Here is a 21,664-nt window from a genome sequence, read left to right on the forward strand (position 1 = left end):
AAGTAGAGACATCAGGCTGGAGGACATTATGAAGTGGAGACAGCAGGCTGGAGGACAGGACATTATGAAGTAGAGACAGCAGGCTGGAGGACATTATGAAGTGGAGACAGCAGGCTGGAGGACAGGACATTATGAAGTGGAGACAGCAGGCTGGAGGACATTATGAAGTGGAGACTGCAGGCTGGAGGACAGGACATTCTGAAGTGGAGACAGCAGGCTGGAGGACAGGACATTATGAAGTGGAGACAGCAGGCTGGAGGACAGGACATTATGAAGTGGAGACAGCAGGCTGGAGGACAGGACATTATGAAATAGAGACAGCAGGCTGGAGGACAGGACATTATGAAGTGGAGACAGCAGGCTGGAGGACAGGACATTATGAAGTGGAGGCTGGAGGACATTATGAAGTGGAGACAGCAGGCTGGAGGACATTATGAAGTGGAGACAGCAGGCTGGAGGACAGGACATTATGAAGTGGAGACAGCAGGCTGGAGGACATTATGAAGTAGAGACAGCAGGCTGGAGGACATTATGAAGTGGAGACAGCAGGCTGGAGGACAGGACATTATGAAGTGGAGACAGCAGGCTGGAGGACATTATGAAGTGGAGACAGCAGGCTGGAGGACAGGACATTATGAAGTGGAGACAGCAAGCTGGAGGACATTATGAAGTGGAGACAGCAGGCTGGAGGACAGGACATTATGAAGTGGAGACAGCAGGCTGGAGGACAGGACATTATGAAGTGGAGATAGCAGGCTGGAGGACAGGACATTATGAAGTGGAGACAGCAGGCTGGAGGACAGGACATTATGAAGTGGAGACAGCAGGCTGGAGGACAGGGCATTATGAAGTAGAGACAGCAGGCTGGAGGACAGGACATTATGAAGTGGAGACAGCAGGCTGGAGGACAGGACATTATGAAGTGGAGGCTGGAGGACATTATGAAGTGGAGACAGCAGGCTGGAGGACATTATGAAGTAGAGACAGCAGGCTGGAGGACATTGTAAAGTGGAGACAGCAGGCTGGAGGATATTATGAAGTAGAGACAGCAGGCTGGAGGACAGGACATTATGAAGTGGAGACAGCAGGCTGGAGGACAGGACATTATGAAGTGGAGACAGCAGGCTGGAGGACATTATGAAGTAAAGACAGCATTCTGGAGGACATTATGAAGTAAAGACAGCAGGCTGGGGGACATTATGAAGTGGAGACAGCAGGCTGGAGGACATTATGAAGTAAAGACAGCAGGCTGGAGGACATTATGAAGGAAAGACAGCAGGCTGGAGGACATTATGAAGTGGAGACAGCAGGCTGGAGGACAGGACATTATGAAGTGGAGACAGCAGGCTGGAGGACAGGACATTATGAAGTGGAGACAGCAGGCTGGAGGACATTATGAAGTGGAGACAGCAGGCTGGAGGACAGGACATTATGAAGTGGAGACAGTAGGCTGGAGGACAGGGCATTATGAAGTAGAGACAGCAGGCTGGAGGACAGGACATTATGAAGTGGAGACAGCAGGCTGGAGGACAGGACATTATGAAGTGGAGACAGCAGGCTGGAGGACAGGACATTATGAAGTGGAGACAGCAGGCTGGAGGACAGGACATTATGAAGTGGATACAGCAGGCTGGAGGACATTATGAAGTGTAGACAGCAGGCTGGAGGACAGGACATTATGAAGTGGAGACAGCAGGCTGGAGGACAGGGCATTATGAAGTAGAGACAGCAGGCTGGAGGACAGGACATTATGAAGTGGAGTCAGCAGGCTGGAGGACAGGACATTATGAAGTGGAGGCTGGAGGACATTATGAAGTGGAGACAGCAGGCTGGAGGACATTATGAAGTAGAGACAGCAGGCTGGAGGATATTATGAAGTAGAGACAGCAGGCTGGAGGACAGGACATTATGAAGTGGAGACAGCAGGCTGGATGACATTATGAAATGGAGACAGCAGGCTGGAGGACAGGACATTATGAAGTGGAGACAGCAGGCTGGAGGACAGGACATTATGAAGTGGAGACAGCAGGCTGTAGGACAGGACATTATGAAGTGGAGACAGCAGGCTGGAGGACAGGACATTATGAAGTGGAGACAGCAGGCTGGAGGACATTATGAAGTAAAGACAGCAGGCTGGAGGACATTATGAAGTGGAGACAGCAGGCTGTAGGACATTATGAAGTAAAGACAGCAGGCTGGAGGACATTATGAAGTAAAGACAGCAGGCTGGAGGACATTATGAAGTGGAGACAGCAGCCTGGAGGACATTATGAAGTAAAGACAGCAGGCTGGAGGACAGGACATTATGAAGTGGAGACAGCAGGCTGGAGGACATTATGAAGTGGAGACAGCAGGCTGGAGGACATTATGAAGTGGAGACAGCAGGCTGGAGGACATTATGAAGTGGAGACAGCAGGCTGGAGGACATTATGAAGTAGAGACAGCAGGCTGGAGGCCAGGACATTATGAAGTGGAGACAGCAGGCTGGAGGACAGGACATTATGAATTGGAGACAGCAGGCCTGGAAGACATTATGAAATAAAGACAGCAGGCTGGAGGAGAGGACATTATGAAGTAAAGACAGCAGGCTGGAAGACATTATGAAGTAAAGACAGCAGGCTGGAGGACAGGACATTATGAAGTAAAGACAGCAGGCTGGAGGACTGGACGTTATGAAGTAAAGACAGCAGGCTGGAGGACAGGACATTATGAAGTAAAGACAGCAGGCTGGAGGACATTATGAAGTAAAGACAGCAGGCTGGAGGACAGGACATTATGAAGTAAAGACAGCAGGCTGGAGGACATTATGAAGTAAAGACAGCAGGCTGGAGGACATTATGAAGTAAAGACAGCAGGCTGGAGGACAGGACATTATGAAGTAAAGACAGCAGGCTGGAGGACAGGACATTATGAAGTAAAGACAGCAGGCTGGAGGACATTATGAAGTAAAGACAGCAGGCTGGAGGACATTATGAAGTAAAGACAGCAGGCTGGAGGACAGGACATTATGAAGTAAAGACAGCAGGCTGGAGGACATTATGAAGTAAAGACAGCAGGCTGGAGGACATTATGAAGTAAAGACAGCAGGCTGGAGGACAGGACATTATGAAGTAAAGACAGCAGGCTGGAGGACATTATGAAGTAAAGACAGCAGGCTGGAGGACATTATGAAGTAAAGACAGCAGGCTGGAGGACAGGACATTATGAAGTAAAGACAGCAGGCTGGAGGACAGGACATTATGAAGTAAAGACAGCAGGCTGGAGGACATTATGAAGTAAAGACAGCAGGCTGGAGGACAGGACATTATGAAGTAAAGACAGCAGGCTGGAGGACATTATGAAGTAAAGACAGCAGGCTGGAGGACATTATGAAGTAAAGACAGCAGGCTGGAGGACAGGACATTATGAAGTAAAGACAGCATGCTGGAGGACAGGACATTTCTCTCTTCATCAGCCAGGTTTCCATTCAATTGGTGACATATTTTCACGTGAATATTCAAAAATCCCTATAAAGACTAAAATGCTATTTTCTCCTTCCGAAGGTGTGTTTCCACTAAACAGACGTGTTTCAGATTATAAACCAGTGTGTGATGACGTAGGGGACACAATAAAAAAAAATCACATGACTTTTCAGGTACCAAATAAAAAGGTATTGTTCAGTGTGTTTCCTTCACATTTTCAACTCTCTGACAATAGTTTTGTCTCAAACTGTTGTGTAAAATGGTCTTGATATGTGTGTTTTCAGCCAACAGCTGGCAGATACAGGAAGTCCACATGATGATAAGAGCGAGAATATTTGTATTTGTCAAACATCGATCATCATGTCAGTAATTGTTCTATAGATGTGTGTGGGTGAGAGGGTGTGTGGGTGAGAGGGTGTGTGGGTGAGAGGGTGTGTGGGTGAGAGGGTGTGTGGGTGAGAAGGTGTGTGGGTGAGAAGGTGTGTGGGTGAGAGGGTGTGTGGGTGAGAAGGTGAGAGGGTGAGAGGGTGTGTGGGTGAGAGGGCGTGTGGGTGAGAGGGTGTGTGGGTGAGAAGGTGTGTGGGTGAGAGGGTGTGTGGGTGAGAAGGTGTGTGGGTGAAAGGGTGTGTGGGTGAGAAGGTGAGAGGGTGTGTGGGTGAGAGGGCGTGTGGGTGAGAGGGTGTGTGGGTGAGAGGGCGTGTGGGTGAGAGGGTGTGTGGGTGAGAGGGCGAGAGGGTGTGTGGGTGAGAGGGTGTGTGGGTGAGAGGGTGTGTGGGTGAGAAGGTGAGAGGGTGTGTGGGTGAGAGGGCGTGTGGGCGAGAGGGTGTGTGGGTGAGAGGGTGTGTGGGTGAGAGGGTGTGTGGGTGAGAAGGTGAGAGGGTGTGTGGGTGAGAGGGCGTGTGGGTGAGAAGGTGAGAGGGTGTGTGGGTGAGAGGGTGTGTGGGTGAGAAGGTGAGAGGGTGAGAGGGTGTGTGGGTGAGAGGGCGTGTGGGTGAGAGGGTGTGTGGGTGAGAGGGTGTGTGGGTGAGAGGGTGTGTGGGTGAGAGGGTGTGTGGGTGAGAAGGTGAGAGGGTGTGTGGGTGAGAGGGCGTGTGGGTGAGAAGGTGAGAGGGTGTGTGGGTGAGAAGGTGAGAGGGTGTGTGGGTGAGAGGGCGAGAGGGTGTGTGGGTGAGAGGATGTGTGGGTGAGAAGGTGAGAGGGTGTGTGGGTGAGAGGGCGTGTGGGTGAGAAGGTGAGAGGGTGTGTGGGTCAGAGGGTGTGTGGGTGAGAGGGTGAGAGGGGTGTGTGAGTGAGAGGGTGTGTGGGTGAGAAGGTGAGAGGGTGTGTGGGTGAGAGGGCGTGTGGGTGAGAGGGTGAGAGGGGTGTGTGAGTGAGAGGGCGTGTGGGTGAGAGGGTGTGTGGGTGAGAAGGTGAGAGGGTGTGTGGGTGAGAGGGTGTGTGGGTGAGAGGGCGAGAGGGTGTGTGGGTGAGAGGGTGTGTGGGTGAGAGGGTGTGTGGGTGAGAGGGCGAGAGGGTGTGTGGGTGAGAGGGTGTGTGGGTGAGAGGGTGTGTGGGTGAGAGGGTGTGTGGGTGAGAGGGTGAGGGGTGTGTGGGTGAGAGGGTGTGTGGGTGAGAGGGTGTGTGGGTGAGAGGGTGTGTGGGTGAGAGGGTGAGGGGTGTGTGGGTGAGAGGGTGTGTGGGTGAGAGGGTGTGTGGGTGAGAGGGTGTGTGGGTGAGAGGGTGTGAGCTGGGTGTAAGTGGGTGTCTGTTCATATGAATGGGAGTGTGAAGGAGGGGGTGAATAGGAATATGTGTGTAGGAGGGGGTGAATATGAATGGGAGGGTGGGGGAAAATGGGTTGTGTAAATTCAAGGGTTTATGTTGTATGTGAATGAAGGAGAATGGATGAGGAATTACATGTAAAGAGGGGTGGAAATGTGTTTGAGAATTGTTTTATTTTATTTAAACTTTATTTAACCAGGCGAGTCAGTTTAAGAACAAATTCTTAGGACCTAATTATACCATCGTGTAATTGTATGAATCTTTTAATACACCAAACTTTACAGTTGGAACTATGCATTCGGGCAGGTAGCGAGATCCTGGCATCCGCCAAACACAGAAAGTCACTGAGCTCTTCAGTAAGGCCATTCTGTTGCCAATGTTTGTCTATGGAGATTGCATGGCGGTGTGCTCGATGTTATACACCTGTCAGCAAGGAGTGTGGCTGAAATAGCCGAATCCACTCATTTAAATGGGTGTCCACATACTTTTGTATACGTAGTGTATCATCATGATGGCTCCAAGTTAACTTCGATATTATGTTTGTTTTATATCAATATTTACACATGAATCGCCATTTCTCACATAATTAATTTTATGGACACAAAAAGATCACACCATGTCGAGTGAAGGAATTATATGTCGGCATTTATACCGCTGGAAACGTCCTGTTTCCATCACAGCTGTCGTGATTGTTTTGATACAGTACAACTTTACTTGCATAACATCTGTGGATGGTAAAGGTGGTTTATTTCTCTCTTTATTTCTCTCTCTATTCCTCTCTCTCTTTCTCTCTCCATATCTCTCTCTTTCTCTCTCTTTCTCTCTCCATATCTCTCTTTCTACTCCTCTCTCCATATCTCTCTCTTTCCCTCTCCATATCTCTCTCTTTCTCTCTCCATATCTCTCTCTTTCTCTCTCCATATCTCTCTCTTTCCCTCTCCATATCTCTCTCTTTCCCTCTCCATATCTCTCTCTTTTTCTCTCTTATTTCTCTCTTTTTCTCTCTTATTTCTCTCTTTTTCTCTCTTATTTCTCTATTTCCCACAGAGTGTTTCATGTTGATTATGTCTTTGGGTAAAGGCAGGGGACAATCATCTTGTTGAATAGTGTCGTCTCTTCTCCTTTCATATGAGTCAGTACACTACTCCAAGATGGAATCCATAACAGCAAACCCACCTTACCTCCCTTAATGGCAGCCCTGATGGTGAAATTCTCCTGACTTTGTGGCAAGACTTCAGTCCACTTGATTGACAAAGCCCTTGTGAAAACGATGATGTATTTAAAAGTCAGAGACGGTATACTGACGGAGATAGTTGGAGTGGGAAGATACACACACAAGTTGTGACAGGGATGGGTTTTGACATCGCCTTGGTGTCTCACTGAAATCCCTCCCCGGGAGGCCTGTTTCTGAAGGACGTTCTTGAACATCAGACTGTGTCTGCGCGTGTGTGGTGGGAGGAATAAGGGGGTAAATGACTTTAAAGCGACACAGAATGATACCCAGAGAATACATCTCAGAATGTCTGGAAAGTATGAGAGTTGTACTTGTTGTTATCTCTGAGACCTATCTATCTCTCTGATCAGCAGCATGTAGCTCACACAGAGACAAGCAGTGGAGTGGTCCACAGCTCTCTGTCCTCTGTGTCCTCTCAAACCTAACACAGCTCTGTGGTCTCTCAAACCTAAAATAGCTCTGTTGTCTCTCAAACCTAACACAGCCTTGTGGTCTCTCAAACCTAACACATCTCTCTGTCTTCTGTGTTCTCTCAAACCTAACACAGCTCTGTGTTCTCTGTGTCCTCTCAAACCTAACACAGCTCTGTGTTCTCTGTTCTCTGTGTTCTCTCAAACCTAACACAGCTCTGTGTCCTCTCAAACCTAACACAGCTCTGTGGTCTCTCAAACCTAAAATAGCTCTGTTGTCTCTCAAACCTAACACAGCCTTGTGGTCTCTCAAACCTAACACATCTCTCTGTCTTCTGTGTTCTCTCAAACCTAACACAGCTCTGTGTTCTCTGTGTCCTCTCAAACCTAACACAGCTCTGTGTTCTCTGTTCTCTGTGTTCTCTCAAACCTAACACAGCTCTGTGTTCTCTCAAACCTAACACAGCTCTGTGTCCTCTCAAATCTAACACAGCACAATGTCCTCTGTGTCCTCTCAAACCTAACACAGCCTTGTGGTCTCTCAAACCTAAAATAGCTCTGTTGTCTCTCAAACCTAACACAGCCTTGTGGTCTCTCAAACCTAACACATCTCTCTGTCTTCTGTGTTCTCTCAAACCTAACACAGCTCTGTGGTCTCTCAAACCTAACACAGCCCTGTGTCCTCTCAAACCTAACACAGCCCTGTGTCCTCTCAAACCTAACACAGCTCTCTGTCTTCTGTGTTCTCTCAAACCTAACACAGCTCTGTGGTCTCTCAAACCTAACACAGCTCTGTGTCCTCTCAAACCTAACACAGCTCTGTGTTCTCTCAAACCTAAAATAGCTCTGTTGTCTCTCAAACCTAACACAGCCTTGTGGTCTCTCAAACCTAACACATCTCTCTGTCTTCTGTGTTCTCTCAAACCTAACACAGCTCTGTGTTCTCTGTGTCCTCTCAAACCTAACACAGCTCTGTGTTCTCTGTTCTCTGTGTTCTCTCAAACCTAACACAGCTCTGTGTTCTCTCAAACCTAACACAGCTCTGTGTCCTCTCAAATCTAACACAGCACAATGTCCTCTGTGTCCTCTCAAACCTAACACAGCTCTCTGTCTTCTCTGTCCTCTCAAACCTAACACAGCCTTGTGGTCTCTCAAACCTAAAATAGCTCTGTTGTCTCTCAAACCTAACACAGCCTTGTGGTCTCTCAAACCTAACACATCTCTCTGTCTTCTGTGTTCTCTCAAACCTAACACAGCTCTGTGGTCTCTCAAACCTAACACAGCCCTGTGTCCTCTCAAACCTAACACAGCCCTGTGTCCTCTCAAACCTAACACAGCTCTCTGTCTTCTGTGTTCTCTCAAACCTAACACAGCTCTGTGGTCTCTCAAACCTAACACAGCTCTGTGTCCTCTCAAACCTAACACAGCTCTGTGTTCTCTCAAACCTAACACAGCCTTGTGGTCTCTCAAACCTAACACAGCCCTGTGTCCTCTCAAACCTAACACAGCTCTGTGGTCTCTCAAACCTAACACAGCCCTGTGTCCTCTCAAACCTAACACAGCTCTCTGTCTTCTGTGTTCTCTCAAACCTAACACAGCTCTGTGGTCTCTCAAACCTAACACAGCTCTGTGTCCTCTCAAACCTAACACAGCTCTGTGGTCTCTCAAACCTAACACAGCTCTGTGGTCTCGCAAACCTAACACAGCTCTGTGTTCTCTCAAACCTAACACAGCTCTGTGTCCTCTCAAACCTAACACAGCTCTGTGTTCTCTCAAACCTAACACAGCTCTGTGGTCTCAAACCTAACACAGCTCTGTGTTCTCTCAAACCTAACACAGCTCTGTGGTCTCAAACCTAACACAGCTCTGTGTTCTCTCAAACCTAACACAGCTCTGTGTTCTCTCTATTCTCTCCTCCTTACCTACATGTTCTGCTCAACGTTCTACTGCCATACTCTTTCAGAAATGTGTGATCATAAGGACGTGTTCATATCGTTTGTTAAGTAGACATTACATAGAAGTGTAGGATTGTCTTTGAAGTAGAGATGTCAGTTAAAAGTCTTGAAGTGTGTTTCAGGTAGCAGTCTTGAAGTGTGTTTCAGGTAGCAGTCTTGAAGTGTGTTTCAGGTAGCAGTCTTGAGGTGTGTTTCAGGTAGCAGTCTTGAGGTGTGTTTCAGGTAGCAGTCTTGAAGTGTGTTTCAGGTAGCAGTCTTGAAGTGTGTTTCAGGTAGCAGTCTTGAAGTGTGTTTCAGGTAGCAGTCTTGAAGTGTGTTTCAGGTAGCAGTCTTGAGGTGTGTTTCAGGTAGCAGTCTTGAAGTGTGTTTCAGGTAGCAGTCTTGAAGTGTGTTTCAGGTAGCAGTCTTGAAGTGTGTTTCAGGTAGCAGTCTTGAAGTGTGTTTCAGGTAGCAGTCTTGAGGTGTGTTTCAGGTAGCAGTCTTGAGGTGTGTTTCAGGTAGCAGTCTTGAGGTGTGTTTCAGGTAGCAGTCTTGAAGTGTGTTTCAGGTAGCAGTCTTGAAGTGTGTTTCAGGTAGCAGTCTTGAAGTGTGTTTCAGGTAGCAGTCTTGAGGTGTGTTTCAGGTAGCAGTCTTGAAGTGTGTTTCAGGTAGCAGTCTTGAGGTGTGTTTCAGGTAGCAGTCTTGAAGTGTGTTTCAGGTAGCAGTCTTGAAGTGTGTTTCAGGTAGCAGTCTTGAGGTGTGTTTCAGGTAGCAGCCTTGAAGTGTGGAGAGAATGATGTTCGTCACATCCCATCACCATGGTAACAAAATAAGAAAATTCAGAGGTGTGTGTGTACACAGACTACCTGAATGTGTTAGATTGTGTTATAAACCCAGCTACAGGGTAAAACGTGGGTTTAATTCCACTAGCTTGGTAAGTATGCCTTAAAGGTGTGTGGTTTAATTCTACTAGCTTGGTAAGTATGCCTTCTTCAAGGTGTTGGGTTTAATTCTACTAGCTTGGTAAGTATGCCTTCTTCAAGGTGTTGGGTTTAATTCTACTAGCTTGGTAAGTATGCCTTCTTCAAGGTGTTGGGTTTAATTCTACTAGCTTGGTAAGTATGCCTTCTTCAAGGTGTTGGGTTTAATTCTACTAGCTTGGTAAGTATGCCTTCTTCAAGGTGTTGGGTTTAATTCTACTAGCTTGGTAAGTATGCCTTAAAGGTGTCGGGTTTAAAGGGCATTGAGGACTAAATTTTCTGAGGTGGAGAATGACGTCCCGTTCTGAATGTGGAAATGTCAGCTACGGTATATTAGTGGTGATTTAGGATCAGTCGTGTTGTTTTCAAAGGACAACAGGTTTAATTCTATTGATTTTAGAAGCTGTGAAGATGAAACAGAAATGACTTTGAAGTGCCTGGGGTTTGTGCTCTGCTGGCATCATTTCAGGGTTTTAAGAGGCATATGGATATAGCAGGTGTTGGTTTTCACCTGTGGCGCTCAGGTGATGCCCATCCCAGACCCTTACCCCCCCCTCCCTCCCACGCCCTCTCCCTCTCTCCCCAGTCTGTCTACCCTTACCCTCCCTCCCTCCCATGTCCTCTCCCTCTCTCCCCAGTCTGTCTACCCTTACCCTCCCCCTCCCTCCCACGCCCTCTCCCTTTCTCCCCAGTCTGTCTACCCTTACCCTCCCTCCCTCCCATGTCCTCTCCCTCTCTCCCCAGTCTGTCTACCCTTACCCTCCCCCTCCCTCCCACGCCCTCTCCCTCTCTCCCCAGTCTGTCTACCCTTACCCTCTCTCCCTCCCATGTCCTCTCCCTCTCTCCCCAGTCTGTCTACCCTTACCCTCCCTCCCTCCCATGTCCTCTCCCTCTCTCCCCAGTCTGTCTACCCTTACCCTCCCTCCCACGCCCTCTCCCTCTCTCCCCAGTCTGTCTACCCTTACCCCCCCTCCCACGCCCTCTCCCTCTCTCCCCAGTCTGTCTACCCTTACCCCCCTCCCTCCCACACCCTCTCCCTCTCTCCCCAGTCTGTCTACCCTTACACCCCCTCCCTCCCACGCCCTCTCCCTCTCTCCCCAGTCTGTCTACCCTTACCCTCCCTCCCTCCCACGCCCTCTCCCTTTCTCCCCAGTCTGTCTACCCTTACCCTCCCCCTCCCTCCCACGCCCTCTCCCTCTCTCCCCAGTCTGTCTACCCTTACCCCCTCCCTCCCATGCCCTCTCCCTCTCTCCCCAGTCTGTCTACCCTTACCCCCCCTCCCTCTCTCCCCAGTCTGTCTACCTTTACCCTCCCCCTCCCTCTCTCCCCAGTCTGTCTACCCCCCTCCCTCTCAAACTCTCTCCCCAGTCTGTCTACCCTTACCCTCCCCCTCCCTCTCTCCCCAGTCTGTCTACCTTTACCCTCCCCCTCCCTCTCTCCCCAGTCTGTCTACCCCCCTCCCTTACAGACGGCAGGCTGCTTTAAGAGAACAGCTCTGCTCCCACAACTCATAAGGTCACACAGGTGTCACTATTACACAGGTAATCCCCCCCATCCACCTCCGCCTCAGTCCCACGTCTTTTTCTGGCTCACAACCTGCCCTCTGTGTTGGGTTTATGGAGGAGCTACAGACAATGCTCCACTTACCCAATGAGAGCAGGCGTAGGAGCAGGCGTGGCCACTTGAGAGGTTCTTTGCCATTTGGGAGGGAGACCTAAATTAGCCCGACGAACCGGTGCCTGTATAGCCTCGCTACTGTATATAGTCTCGCTACTGTATATAGTCTCACTACTGTATATAGCCTCACTACTGTATATAGTCTCAGTACTGTATATAGTCTCTCTACTGTATATAGCCTCGCTACTGTATATAGCCTCGCTACTGTATATAGCCTCACTACTGTATATAGCCTCGCTACTGTATATAGCCTCGCTACTGTATATAGCCTCACTACTGTATATAGCCTCGCTACTGTATATAGCCTCACTACTGTATATAGCCTGACTACTGTATATAGCCTCACTATTGTATATAGCCTCGCTACTGTATATAGCCTCGCTACTGTATATAGCCTCGCTACTGTATATAGCCTCTCTACTGTATATAGCCTCTCTACCGTATATAGCCTCACTACCGTATATAGCCTCTCTACTGTATATAGCCTCGCTACTGTATATAGCCTCACTACTGTATATAGCCTCACTACTGTATATAGCCTCACTACCGTATATAGCCTCACTACCGTATATAGCCTCACTACTGTATATAGTCTCACTACTGTATATAGTCTCGCTACTGTATATAGTCTCGCTACTGTATATAGCCTCACTACCGTATATAGCCTCACTACTGTATATAGTCTCGCTACTGTATATAGTCTCGCTACTGTATATAGTCTCGCTACTGTATATAGTCTCTCTACTGTATATAGTCTCGCTACTGTATATAGTCTCTCTACTGTATATAGTCTCGCTACTGTATATAGTCTCGCTACTGTATATAGCCTCTCTACTGTATATAGCCTCTCTACTGTATATAGCCTCTCTACTGTATATAGCCTCTCTACTGTATATAGCCTCGCTACCGTATATAGCCTCACTACCGTATATAGCCTCACTACTGTATATAGTCTCACTACTGTATATAGTCTCGCTACTGTATATAGTCTCGCTACTGTATATAGTCTCTCTACTGTATATAGTCTCGCTACTGTATATAGTCTCGCTACTGTATATAGTCTCGCTACTGTATATAGCCTCTCTACTGTATATAGCCTACATGTTGGGAACTATTTCACACTGGGATGATTTTGACATATTGGGAACTATTTCACGCTGGGATGATTTATACATATTGGGAACTATTTCACACTGGGATGATTTTGACATATTGGGAACTATTTCACGCTGGGATGATTTATACATATTGGGAACTATTTCACACTGGGATGATTTTGACATATTGGGAACTATTTCACGCTGGGATGATTTACACATATTGGGAACTATTTCACACTGGGATGATTTATACATATTGGGAACTATTTCACGCTGGGATGATTTATACATATTGGGAACTATTTCACACTGGGATGATTTTGACATATTGGGAACTATTTCACGCTGGGATGATTTATACATATTGGGAACTATTTCACGCTGGGATGATTTTGAAATATTGGGAACTATTTCACACTGGGATGATTTATACATATTGGGAACTATTTCACACTGGGATGATTTATACATATTAGGAACTATTTCACGCTGGGATGATTTTGACATGACACAGGGTACCTTAAACGTATTAAGCAGCTCAACACAAAAGAGAACGAGGGAGGGACATCCCCTCTGTATGTGTTCCTCTCTCCCATTCCCTCTATCGCTCTAAAAACATAGTGGCACGCTCCTGTTTTCCTTATTTGTGCAGAAAACAGCATTGCCTGGCAACGGTATGAGGCAGAGGAACGATACTGCATGAATTGCGTTTATATATACAGTGCCTTGCGAAAGTATTCGGCCCCCTTGAACTTTGCGACCTTTTGCCACATTTCAGGCTTCAAACATAAAGATATAAAACTGTATTTTTTTGTGAAGAATCAACAGCAAGTGGGACACAATCATGAAGTGGAACAACATTTATTGGATATTTCAAACTTTTTTAACAAATCAAAAACTGAAATATTGGGAGTGCAAAATTATTCAGCCCCTTTACTTTCAGTGCAGCAAACTCTCTCCAGAAGTTCAGTGAGGATCTCTGAATGATCCAATGTTGACCTAAATGACTAATGATGATAAATACAATCCACCTGTGTGTAATCAAGTCTCCGTATAAATGCACCTGCACTGTGATAGTCTCAGAGGTCCGTTAAAAGCGCAGAGAGCATCATGAAGAACAAGGAACACACCAGGCAGGTCCGAGATACTGTTGTGAAGAAGTTTAAAGCCGGATTTGGATACAAAAAGATTTCCCAAGCTTTAAACATCCCAAGGAGCACTGTGCAAGCGATAATATTGAAATGGAAGGAGTATCAGACCACTGCAAATCTACCAAGACCTGGCCGTCCCTCTAAACTTTCAGCTCATACAAGGAGAAGACTGATCAGAGATGCAGCCAAGAGGCCCATGATCACTCTGGATGAACTGCAGAGATCTACAGCTGAGGTGGGAGACTCTGTCCATAGGACAACAATCAGTCGTATATTGCACAAATCTGGCCTTTATGGAAGAGTGGCAAGAAGAAAGCCATTTCTTAAAGATATCCATAAAAAGTGTTGTTTAAAGTTTGCCACAAGCCACCTGGGAGACACACCAAACATGTGGAAGAAGGTGCTCTGGTCAGATGAAACCAAAATTGAACTTTTTGGCAACAATGCAAAATGTTATGTTTGGCGTAAAAGCAACACAGCTCATCACCCTGAACACACCATCCCCACTGTCAAACATGGTGGTGGCAGCATCATGGTTTGGGCCTGCTTTTCTTCAGCAGGGACAGGGAAGATGGTTAAAATTGGTGGGAAGATGGATGGAGCCAAATACAGGACCATTCTGGAAGAAAACCTGATGGAGTCTGCAAAAGACCTGAGACTGGGACGGAGATTTGTCTTCCAACAAGACAATGATCCAAAACATAAAGCAAAATCTAAAATGGAATGGTTCAAAAATAAACGTATCCAGGTGTTAGAATGGCCAAGTCAAAGTCCAGACCTGAATCCAATTGAGAATCTGTGGAAAGAACTGAAAACTGCTGTTCACAAATGCTCTCCATCCAACCTCACTGAGCTCAAGCTGTTTTGCAAGGAGGAATGGGAAAAAATTTCAGTCTCTCGATGTGCAAAACTGATAGAGACATACCCCAAGCGACTTACAGCTGTAATCGCAGCAAAAGGTGGCGCTACAAAGTATTAACTTAAGGGGACTGAATAATTTTGCACGCCCAATTTTTCTGTTTTTGATTTGTTAAAAAAGTTTGAAATATCCAATAAATGTCGTTCCACTTCATGATTGTGTCCCACTTGTTGTTGATTCTTCACAAACAAATACAGTTTTATATCTTTATGTTTGAAGCCTGAAATGTGGCAAAAGGTCGCAAAGTTCAAGGGGGCCGAATACTTTCGCAAGGCACTGTATATACATATACAGTGGGGCAAAAAATATACAGTGGGGCAAAAAAGTATTTAGTCAGCCACCAATTGTGCAAGTTCTCCCACTTAAAAAGATGAGAGAAGCCTTTCATCATAGGTACACTTCAACTATGACAGACAAAATGAGAGAAAAAAAATCCAGAAAATCACATTGTAGGATTGTTAATGAATTTATTTGCAAATTATGGTGGACAAAGATGGACAAATACAGGGATGGAGGAATAAGGAAGGGAGGGCTAGAGGAAGGGAGAGGGAGGGAGGGTGAGAGAAAGAGGAAGGGAGGGTGAGAGAAGGGTAGAGGGAGGGAGGGAGGGCTAGAGAAAGAGGAAGGGAGAGGGAGGGAGGGTGAGAGAAAGAGGAAGGGAGAGGGAGGGAGGGTGAGAGAAAGAGGATGGGAGAGAGAGGGTGAGAGAAAGAGGAAGGGAGAGGGAGGGAGGGTGAGAGAAAGAGGAAGGGAGGGCGAGAGAAATGTAGAGGGAGGGAGGGTGAGAGAAAGAGGAAGGGAGAGGGAGGGTGAGTGAAAGAGGAAGGGAGAGGGAGGGAGGGTGAGAGAAAGAGGAAGGGAGAGGGAGGGAGGGTGAGAGAAAGAGGGAGGGAGAGGGAGGGAGGGTGAGAGAAAGAGGAAGGGAGAGGGAGGGAGGGTGAGGGAGAGGGAGGGAGGGTGAGAGAAAGAGGAAGGGAGAGGGAGGGAGGGTGAGAGAAAGAGGAAGGGAGAGGGAGAGAAAGAGGGAGGGAGGGAGGGAGGGAAGATGAGAGGGAGAGGGAAGGAGGGAAAGGGTCACTACTCAATCATTCATGGCACATATTCTATGTTGGGTTGGGCAGTGAGTATGCTCACATACACAGGCATTCCCACGGCACTGAGGCAAGCAGATTATGAAGAGAAATATGATTTAACAGGAGATGATAAGATCAGGTATGAAATATGCATGAGCTCATTTAGTAAATTGGCACCAAACAGAGATTCTTCTGTCTGCAGTGGACAAATGTAGTTACAACACACTGGAGGACAGCTTCATGACTCCTCTCTACTTTTCATATCAAATCAGATGTTATTCAGCGCATGCTTCCTAAACAACAGGTGATAACTTTAGCTAGCCTAACAATGGCAGTTTTTATTTATCTGTTATTTTACCATTCTCATTTGCAGCAACGACCTGGGGAATAGTTACAGGGGAGAGGAGGGGGATTAATGAGCCAATTGTAAACTGGGGATTATTAGGTGACGGTTCGAGGGCCAGATTGGGAATGTAGCCAGGACACCAGGGTTAACACCCCTACTCTTACGATAACTGCCATGGGATCTTTAATGACCTCAGAGAGGTCAGGACACCCGTTTAACATCCCATCCGAAAGACGGCACCCTACACAGGGCGGTGTGTAGACCCGAGGAAAGAGTGCCTCCTACTGGCCCCCCAACACCCCTTCCAGCAGCATCTGGTCTCCCATCCAGGAACTGACCAGGACCAACCCTGCTTAGCTTCAGAAGCAAGCCAGCAGTGGTATGCAGGGTGGTATGCTGGGTGGTATGCAGGGTGGTATGCTGCTGGCAGTGTAATGTTGTGGAATGCCATCGATAACATATCATGTAATCATTGGTGGCTTCGTGCTGTGTGACTGCTATGTAGAGCACCTGGAACAGCACCATTCTCTACTTCAGGGGTGTAGTCATACCGGTAATCTCATGGCCATAGACATCAGAATGAATAGAACAGGCTTGGAACCTCTAACCCTGGTCAACTCATGGCCATAGACATCAGAATGAAGAGTACAGGCTTGGAACCTCTAACCCTGGTCAACTCATGGCCATAGATATCAGAATGAAGAGTACAGGCTTGGAACCTCTAACCCTGGCAATTTGACTGGTTAACTCATGGGTACACTTGCAATGCCTGCTGGATGTTGTCATCAACTCAAATTGTATTTGTCACATGCTTGGTAACAATAGGTGGAGACTTGAGTGTTGTGGCCACCCTTTCCTGCTGTGTTCTCCGGTCGTTTGTGCCTGTGTGTGTTATTATGTAGCTGGGTGAGCCTAGTTTGTCCTCAGACAGAAGGTCTAGGGCGCGCTTGGTGTTTGGACACCAGAGTTTAGACACTGTGTGTCTGGGAAAAAGTTTATTTTCTTGTATATATTTCCTGTTTGAGTCCAATCTGTGGCTTGTGTATGTCCTCAGTGGCTGTGAGGGGGTTATCACGAGGGCTATCAGGGTGGCTGATGGGGTGGGGGGGGGGGGGGGGGGGGGCTCGGGGGGGTGGGATTCCCTGGGTTTGGAGATCTTAATTTGTCTGTCCTGCTGTGGTGTCGAGACTTTGGTCAGAGTTTGGGGTGGACTATTCTACTGTGGTGTCGAGACTTTGGTCAGGGTCTGGGGTGGACTATTCTACTGTGGTGTCGAGACATTGGTCAGAGTCTGGGGTGGACTATTCTACTGTGGTGTCGAGACATTGGTCAGGGTCTGGGGTGGACTATTCTACTGTGGTGTCGAGACTTTGGTCAGGGTCTGGGGTGGACTATTCTACTGTGGTGTCGAGACATTGGTCAGGGTCTGGGGTGGACTATTCTACTGTGGTGTCGAGACTTTGGTCAGGGTCTGGGGTGGACTATTCTACTGTGGTGTCGAGACTTTGGTCAGAGTCTGAGGTGGACTATTCTACTGTGGTGTCGAGACTTTGGTCAGAGTCTGAGGTGGACTATTCTACTGTGGTGTCGAGACTTTGGTCAGAGTCTGAGGTGGACTATTCTACTGTGGTGTCGAGACTTTGGTCAGGGTCTGAGGTGGACTATTCTACTGTGGTGTCGAGACTTTGGTCAGGGTCTGAGGTGGACTATTCTACTGTGGTGTCGAGACATTGGTCAGGGTCTGGGGTGGACTATTCTACTGTGGTGTCGAGACTTTGGTCAGGGTCTGGGGTGGACTATTCTACTGTGGTGTCGAGACTTTGGTCAGAGTCTGAGGTGGACTATTCTACTGTGGTGTCGAGACTTTGGTCAGAGTCTGAGGTGGACTATTCTACTGTGGTGTCGAGACTTTGGTCAGAGTCTGAGGTGGACTATTCTACTGTGGTGTCGAGACTTTGGTCAGAGTCTGAGGTGGACTATTCTACTGTGGTGTCGAGACTTTGGTCAGAGTCTGAGGTGGACTATTCTACTGTGGTGTCGAGACTTTGGTCAGGGTCTGAGGTGGACTATTCTACTGTGGTGTCGAGACATTGGTCAGGGTCTGAGGTGGACTATTCTACTGTGGTGTCGAGACTTTGGTCAGAGTCTGAGGTGGACTATTCTACTGTGGTGTCGAGACATTGGTCAGAGTCTGAGGTGGACTATTCTACTGTGGTGTCGAGACTTTGGTCAGAGTCTGAGGTGGACTATTCTACTGTGGTGTCGAGACTTTGGTCAGAGTCTGAGGTGGACTATTCTACTGTGGTGTCGAGACTTTGGTCAGAGTCTGGGGTGGACTATTCTACTGTGGTGTCGAGACTTTGGTCAGAGTCTGGGGTGGACTATTCTACTGTGGTGTCGAGACTTTGGTCAGAGTCTGAGGTGGACTATTCTACTGTGGTGTCGAGACATTGGTCAGAGTCTGGGGTGGACTATTCTACTGTGGTGTCGAGACATTGGTCAGAGTCTGAGGTGGACTATTCTACTGTGGTGTCGAGACTTTGGTCAGAGTCTGAGGTGGACTATTCTACTGTGGTGTCGAGACTTTGGTCAGGGTCTGGGGTGGACTATTCTACTGTGGTGTCGAGACTTTGGTCAGGGTCTGGGGTGGACTATTCTACTGTGGTGTCGAGACTTTGGTCAGAGTCTGAGGTGGACTATTCTACTGTGGTGTCGAGACTTTGGTCAGAGTCTGAGGTGGACTATTCTAATGTGGTGTCGAGACTTTGGTCAGGGTCTGAGGTGGACTATTCTACTGTGGTGTCGAGACTTTGGTCAGAGTCTGAGGTGGACTATTCTACTGTGGTGTCGAGACATTGGTCAGAGTCTGAGGTGGACTATTCTACTGTGGTGTCGAGACTTTGGTCAGAGTCTGAGGTGGACTATTCTACTGTGGTGTCGAGACTTTGGTCAGAGTCTGAGGTGGACTATTCTACTGTGGTGTCGAGACATTGGTCAGGGTCTGAGGTGGACTATTCTACTGTGGTGTCGAGACATTGGTCAGGGTCTGGGGTGGACTATTCTACTGTGGTGTCGAGACTTTGGTCAGGGTCTGAGGTGGACTATTCTACTGTGGTGTCGAGACTTTGGTCAGAGTCTGAGGTGGACTATTCTACTGTGGTGTCGAGACATTGGTCAGGGTCTGAGGTGGACTATTCTACTGTGGTGTCGAGACATTGGTCAGGGTCTGAGGTGGACTATTCTACTGTGGTGTCGAGACTTTGGTCAGAGTCTGAGGTGGACTATTCTACTGTGGTGTCGAGACATTGGTCAGAGTCTGAGGTGGACTATTCTACTGTGGTGTCGAGACTTTGGTCAGAGTCTGAGGTGGACTATTCTACTGTGGTGTCGAGACTTTGGTCAGAGTCTGAGGTGGACTATTCTACTGTGGTGTCGAGACATTGGTCAGAGTCTGAGGTGGACTATTCTACTGTGGTGTCGAGACATTGGTCAGAGTCTGAGGTGGACTATTCTACTGTGGTGTCGAGACTTTGGTCAGGGTCTGAGGTGGACTATTCTACTGTGGTGTCGAGACATTGGTCAGAGTCTGAGGTGGACTATTCTACTGTGGTGTCGAGACATTGGTCAGGGTCTGGGGTGGACTATTCTACTGTGGTGTCGAGACATTGGTCAGGGTCTGGGGTGGACTATTCTACTGTGGTGTCGAGACTTTGGTCAGAGTCTGAGGTGGACTATTCTACTGTGGTGTCGAGACTTTGGTCAGAGTCTGAGGTGGACTATTCTACTGTGGTGTCGAGACTTTGGTCAGAGTCTGAGGTGGACTATTCTACTGTTGTGTCGAGACTTTGGTCAGAGTCTGAGGTGGACTATTCTACTGTGGTGTCGAGACTTTGGTCAGAGTCTGAGGTGGACTATCCTACTGTGGTGTCGAGACATTGGTCAGAGTCTGAGGTGGACTATTCTACTGTGGTGTCGAGACATTGGTCAGAGTCTGAGGTGGACTATTCTACTGTGGTGTCGAGACTTTGGTCAGAGTCTGAGGTGGACTATTCTACTGTGGTGTCGAGACTTTGGTCAGAGTCTGAGGTGGACTATTCTACTGTGGTGTCGAGACATTGGTCAGAGTCTGAGGTGGACTATTCTACTGTGGTGTCGAGACATTGGTCAGAGTCTGAGGTGGACTATTCTACTGGCTTCTCCTGCTCTTTCTCCTGTTGATGTTGTCTCACCACAGTCCAGAGTGTAGATACTGTATGTCTCTCTCCACCTCCAGCTCTCCAGGTCTGGTTGGGGGAGAGGGGTTCTTGAGCTGGACAATTTTTTTGTGCTGACTAGAGTGTGTTCCACCTGCCTTACCTCCAGTTAGGTGAATGTATCCTTCATTTCAATGAGAGAGTAGTACTCTGTGCTGCGAGGTTGACTTTCCGCTTGGGGTTGCTTGTCTGTGGGGTAGTATAATGAAGAGTTCTGGTCTGACACGCTCGGGGTGGGGGTATTTTCCTCAAGCGAGAGCTTAACCTGCTGAGCTATCTCTTTGATTATTTGAATGTCCAGTGAAACATGTTTCTGGGTTACCCTGTACCATTACTGTTCCAGACTTGTACAGGTTGACATGGGCTGACTCAAGAGTCCTCGTAGTCTAGTGTCCTAAGTTTCCACCCTTTGCAAACACACCACCCCTTAACAGAGGAGAAGTGTGTTAATATAGCACTGTGCCATGCCAGGGGATGTTCTGTGTGGAAGAGTAAGTTGCTTACATTCTGATTTTTATAATAGTCAGCAAAAAATGTCTCTTGATTTTCCATAAGAAGCTTCTTTTTGTGCTCTTTTCATTCCCTCTCGTTTTTTTACATCCAAAGGATACTGTATTGTAATGATCTCTGAACAGCGGGAGGGAGCTTCAAAGGCCTGTGCGTTTGGGTGGATGGGGGGGAGGCTGTAAAACTCTCCTGCCATTGTTGGGCTCAAGGGCTTTGACACCTCTCACTTCACACCTCCGAGCTAATTGAAGTTGCAGTCAGATCTGTTCTGTCCTTAACTTAGCATTCAGTCAGTACAAAGTCAAATATATCATTGTCATTTATTTTTCTTCTTGGCTTTAAAAGTAGCTTCAGACTAAACATAACTCACTCGGTTCCAGGTTGGATGTTGTTTTAAGGTTTCTGTTGTTTGTTTGCCACTGGATTTGCTGTATAGCTTGGAAATAAGAATCTTTGGAAATAAGAATCTTTGGAAGTAGGAATGTCCAAAATCAGTTTGTAGGTTTGGAGTTTTGATTTGGAGTGAAGGTTATGTTGTGGAGGGTAGTATCCTGTATATGTCCTGGTGACATAGTGAAGGTTATGTTGTGGAGGGTAGTATCTTGTATATGTCCTGGTGACATAGTGAAGGTTATGTTGTGGAGGGTAGTATCCTGTATATGTCCTGGTGACATAGTGTTGTGGAGGGTAGTATCCTGTATATGTCCTGGTGACATAGTGTTGTAGAGGGTAGTATCCTGCATATGTCCTGGTGACATAGTGTTGTAGAGGGTAGTATCCTGTATATGTCCTGGTGACATAGTGAAGGTTGTGTTGTGGAGGGTAGTATCCTGTATATGTCCTGGTGACATAGTGTTG

General features: G+C 47.5%; 1 protein-coding gene across 2 annotated transcripts in view; it reads left to right on the forward strand.

The window, feature by feature from the left end:
- serpini1 (serpin peptidase inhibitor, clade I (neuroserpin), member 1) overlaps positions 1-21,664 on the forward strand; it is a 51,495-nt gene that overhangs the window by 7,908 nt on the left and 21,923 nt on the right. The gene's annotated exons all lie outside the window — the stretch shown is intronic.

This window comes from Oncorhynchus mykiss, chromosome 24, assembly GCF_057628025.1.
Source record: "Oncorhynchus mykiss isolate SJ-2025 chromosome 24, ASM5762802v1, whole genome shotgun sequence".
In the NCBI taxonomy this organism is placed as follows: Eukaryota; Metazoa; Chordata; class Actinopteri; order Salmoniformes; family Salmonidae; genus Oncorhynchus; species Oncorhynchus mykiss.